The sequence below is a fragment of the Cajanus cajan genome, chromosome 2 (genome assembly GCF_000230855.2).
Source record: "Cajanus cajan strain Asha chromosome 2, NIPB_CcT2T_4, whole genome shotgun sequence".
In the NCBI taxonomy this organism is placed as follows: Eukaryota; Viridiplantae; Streptophyta; class Magnoliopsida; order Fabales; family Fabaceae; genus Cajanus; species Cajanus cajan.
The window spans coordinates 44,375,301-44,381,047 of NC_138518.1; positions in this window are offsets into that span (position 1 = coordinate 44,375,301).

Genomic DNA, 5,747 nt, shown 5'->3' on the forward strand with positions numbered 1-5,747 from the left:
GATGAATACAATAATACATTGTGTGTGTGACTGTAAGGAGTCAATCTCTAATTTCTCTATTTTATTTGCGGCTTGATATTACTTTTGGTGCTTAATGCTTGGAGCCCAGGGCAATGCTTATAGCCATTCTTTCGTTGCTCCTTGGTAACCTTTTTTCGGTTTGAGTTTATTACATACTTATAGGCTTGTAAAATTTTCCCATTGCTTATGTCCGTTGAAGCTGATATAGTCATTCATGACTAGTTTGATCCTTTTATTTAATGCACTTGATCTTACATTAAATGTTGCTTCCTATTTATGAACAATGTGTATACTGTTCTGAATCTGAAGACTCTGACTTTCACAAAATCCTAGGGATTAACTACAAAGACATTATTTTTATCAGAAAGGTATGTGTCCTTTTTCTGACATCGGGATTTGACGTTTTGTGCTTACTTTTCTTCTTTCTTCTTTTCTTCTCACAATTTTGATGACTTCGTGTGTTCTCCTATGAGTGTGGACGATATTCAAATTGTCCTTTGAAACTTGATTCCTTAGGTGGTTGTGTGACAACTTTCTTCTGCGTTTGGTAGTCTATATGTAGCTCAAGCCTTGACCTTTGTCTGAGCATTTGTTATTAACGTATTAACTTTTCCTTTCGTCTGGTCAACTTGTATATAGTTAGACTTTCATTAACTTTGACCAACCTTCGTCTTAGTCTTTATGTTTCGCTTGACACGCTTTTGTCTTGTTCTTCATCTTACTTGTTCTTATGTTTTTCTGAAAAACTAACACACTTGTTAGAGATAATAACATGTATTATATTTGTCTCACTCAAAACCTTGTTAGGAGTTTCTTCGTCTGACTTAACAATCTCCCCCTTTTTGATGATGACAAATATAATTAATCAAAAAATTATTTCAGATAAAACTTGAAAACTTGAAGCATATTAAACTTGAAGACTTGAAGTGCTTTATTTCAATTAGAACCTTGTTGATCATTATGTTATTTATGAGACATAACTCTCCCCCTGAGTATATATTCTCCCCTTGACTAGATTGCTCATTACTTTTCTTCCAGTTTAATATGTCTAATTTTATCAGTCCGTATATAGTTTGATTAATTTTGTTTCTGTTTCTCCCCCTTTGTGATCATAAAAAAATGTAGATATAAGAAACAAATATAGGCAGAAATAAAGGAAAATTTGAAGTAGGAAGGTGTATTGAATGTATATAAAAAGAATTTCCATTAGAGAAGACAATACAATTAATTTCGTTTTCTCTAAGAAAAATACACTTTATTCTATTCTCTCCTCTCTGATTATCAAGATGAAGGTGGATCCTTGGGTAACTTGGATACAATCAGATTGAACAAGCTGTCAAACTTGTTTTCCAGGTCTGTTATGAACCTATTGAATTCCTCAACTAAGATGTATTGTTGTGCTGGTTCAGAAGCATATGGAAATACCTCTAGAGGAACAGACGCAGAGATTGGTTAAAAGAGATAGGCTCAGACGTTTGTGATCCAGACTGTGCAACTTCGGAAGGAGCATCCCAAGGCATAGGCATACCTGGTTTCCATGTTGGAATGTCCTTGCACCAGTCATAGATTGGAGCCTTATACCACGTGTCTGTCACAACCTTCCATTCATTTTTGTACAAATCGAGATTGAATAGCGAATAATGAATGAAATATCTTTTATTGAGAGCATCAAGATCTGGCCCGCGACATCTTTGAAGAAATGTTGTAGATGTATCTGAGAAGTGCATCACTCTACAGTGGGTCATCCAGCGCATGAGCGTCTTAGCCTTTTCATCGTTTGAGAGACCAGACGAACTAGCTTCCTGACTACATTTGTTCACAAAGTTTTGATAGAACTTCTCAGCATCATCTTCAGTGTAGTTTAGTGCTTTGGCAGGATCTTGTTGCCAATCCAAGCTTACTCCTTTATAGTGACGGACCTCAACCTTTGATGGTCTGGGCATCGGTCCAAGATAAAGTGCAGGATCCTTCATTTTATTTTGATCAACTGGAGGAAGACGAGGGCATAGGAGATTAGGGTAGAAATACATTTGTGTTTCTATAGGGGTGTATAGAGAAGGAGGTATGTACAATTGTAAAGGTGTATCTATACATAGGCGCAAATGGTCGATTGCAGCACGGTCCGACACTAAGAGTGAGCGATAGTGGCATATATGTACAGGAAGGAATTGGATCGGTGAGTTGAAAAGCTCCACTTTTGGTAGAGGGGATGGAGGTTTTCTTGGACGACTAGAGGGACTTCTTTTCTTTTTGGTTGGTGAGAAGGATGATGGTTGTTGATGTGGTAGACGAATGAGTTGGAGAGTTCCTTCTGGTGGGGTCCAAGCTGATTTGGATTTAGTTACCCCTCCTGGATAGATTTTCCTCTTAAAGGTAGGTGGAGGAAGAACAGTTATTGTACCTAGTGGAAGAGCCAGGTAAGCCTCAGATGGTGAGAATGGAACATCTGGGTAATAAGGTGTGCACTTGTACACCCCTTCCTCATATTCATACACTGGCATAAGTAAAACATGTTGGCCCAGTGGAATGAAATTTTCAACTATTTGACCGTGTGGGCCAGTGACAGTAAGTGTAGGGAAGTGCTTCAACAAAGAACACACAGATGGAGGATGTCTAGGCTGATCTTCTATTGGATGTGAAGAGGACGGAGAGGATGAAGGAGATTCTTGTTTAACTCCAAAAGCGGGTGGAAGAACAAGAATGGAGAATGGAGCCGGAGGAGGAGGCTGCTCTAGGTAGTAGTACTCTAGCCCATATGTAGGCTTGTTGAGCAAGATGGCTTCATACTTGTGAGTGTTCCCTTGCGAGTCATGCAGAGGATTCCCTTCAGCGTCTAGTATGATTGAGCCTTCTTCAAGCTAAGAGTATACTGGTCTATAGTACCCAGGGCGTGTGTAGTGGGTGTTTGCAAAACATAGCATCCAACCCGGTTGATGGGATAGCGACCACAAAATACACTGATCATTTTATCAATGATGTATGGTCGTGGCTTTGAGACCAGACCAATTTTGTTCCTCTTCACTACGTCCGTATTGGTGGTGAGATGGACGGATTGAAGTAACATCATTTTTCCCTCAGGGTTTGCTGCACCAGGATAAATAAGTGAATATTCATTAGTATTTGGAGGCATCCCTTCTGGAAGTAGTGGATTTATTGGTTCCTTGAGGGAGAACGATGAAAGAGAAATAGGTCGTGGAAGCAAGATTTTCTGGTCCATTTTGATGGTCGTCTTTCTCTTCCTTAGAGCAAAAGCATTTATAGAAGAAGTCATTGAGGAATGTACAGTGATGTGGGAGGAAGATGCGTCTGCTAGTATTCTAGTATGGGCTGAAGGAACAAAGACTTCAGCCATAGGTTTAGCAGTAATCACCCTTTCAGCCACTGATTGCGAGGCATATGTTGACTTCTCTAGTACACCCACCTTTGATGCAAGCTTTATAATCCTTTTCTTCTTAGGTGATGGATGAGCTCTTTTCTTCAAAACCTTCACAATGGGTTGGCTATCATCAACATTAGACTTGGTTGACTAGCATTATCCATTTACTCATCTTCTTTGGGAGATGAAGAGTGTTGGCACTTTCTTATTGAGCATGTCACAGATTGTTCTCCTCCGATCTCCTCCTTTATTTTTTAGGATCTCGATGGGATCGGTGATTTTATAACTTAAAAACATCTTTCCCAGATTAGATTTTTCGAAGGCAATGGAACCAAGTCTTTTGTTTCATCCTAAAGCCAGGATCCTCTTCTTCTAATTTTCTCCGAGAGTGAAGAAGGTGTGGTAAACGTGGTGATGCCAGAGGATTTTGTTTAGGAGCATGGTATTAACCAAATACTCCTTGCATTCTTTTAAGCACCCTTTCCAGTGCAGAAAGAGGACTTGAGGAAGGTTGAATGCAGTTCCATTCATCATCTGGAATAGATAGAATCTGTGCATGTCTGAGATACTATCATTGCCTCCAATCTTGTGAAGGATAGATTTGATCAACATTTGTTGGAAGACTTTAGCCTTGTCGTCGAGCTTGCTGTAGGCTAAAGTACCTCTTTCACCTTCCCTATGAAGGACTTTGGTGACTTGGGGTTTGCCACCAACATTAGATATCCATCCCTTGTCGTAGATGCTTCCAGCTTCTCTACACCCAATGGCTCGTGCAATAGTGGTCGGGTTAACCCTAACGGTGACTCCAATCACCTTTCCTTCAAGGTGTTCCTGAGAGGTTTCTAATGAATCATAAAACATTTTTATCAGCCCAAGGTACATTACTTCCTTGTTGTTGAAGTACCCGAGTATTTCATAATCTTCTAAGTTCTCATAAATGGGGATTCCCCTTTCCTTCAGTTGCTAAACGTTGAAGTGATGTTCCAGGTACATCACTGGCTTTTCCTCTGTGGAGAAGGTGTGAGTGTAGTCAGTAGCCTCTCGCATTTCCGCAGGAATGATGACATTTTCAGCATTTCCAACTTGTTCGGCCATTCAGATTTTGTGGGTTTTAGGGTTTGTGAGTTTAGAGATAGAAGGAGTGTATAGAGGTTTAGGGGTTTGAGCGTAGAGAGCGAGATGAAGTGTGCCAGAGAAGTTAAAAATATTTTTGAAACAGAAAGGTATTTCTATTTTCATTTACTTTTATTGTTTGTATGACGTGGCATCCTTTTGTCTTTCTTGTTGTCGCCACCAGCCCGAAACGGGCTTTCGGCATTCGCGAAGGATGGTTGGACTCTTTTATTTGTTTAAAAAATATGGATTGCTAGAATGACTTATTCTCAAACTGAGACCTTGTCAAACGAGCAATTTTATTAAAAGGCTCACCAATCCATGTTAATCCCAAGCGGGACCCTCCATGGATTAGTGGTTTTCGTAGTAAAAGGGTTCGTGGAGTCGCCACCAATGTTTTACTCAAAACATTGGGAAAAGGGATAAGGCAATTGATTTTATAAATCAACTTCGGCCATTACAACCAGAGTTGGGTAAGGGAGTCGGTTATGCGTGGGGAAGGTGTTAGCACCCCACAACGCCCCTTTCGGGTTCCCTATGACAGATTATTTCTAAAAATAATAGTACAAAATTACTAAATTACCCCTATTTATTCTAAGAAATTATAAATTAACTATCTACATGATGACAGTTTAATATGCACACAGAAAGCAGTAAAAGAAGGGATTTTTAGAAAAGAAACCTCTTGAAGCGTGCTTTTTATATATCAAGTAAAACTGGGAAGCTTTTTGGCGTTCCCTCGCTCTACAAGCCCGCTCACTCCTTCCTAAAAAATAATTTTTGACTTGGAAATCCGATGGATTTCCCTTCGACTTAGTTCGAGACTCAAGCAAAATGCTCAGAACTCAAAAACTTCGTCGGATCAACTCTCCGAGTGATTTCTAGGCAGAGCACTGCTCAAAAAAACCCAGAATACTCAAGAAGAGGGTTAAAACTCAGTGTGAAAGTGTCAAATGACGTCAAATTGACGTCATATTTATAGGAATGAGGCGCAGTACGGCCCCTGGGGTCAATACGGGCGTATTGAAGTTTTTGAACTTCAATACGGCCGTATTGAATTCAGTACGGCCGTATTGAAGTTCAAAGACTTCAATACGGGCGTACTGAGTTCGCCGCGGCCGTATTGCAGTTAAAAATACTCAATACGGCCGTAGTGATCCTCTAGGAGGCCGTATTGAGCTTCATTCCTCCCACTTTTCTTATTTTTGCTATCCTAAGACCTCTAGACCTACAGAGA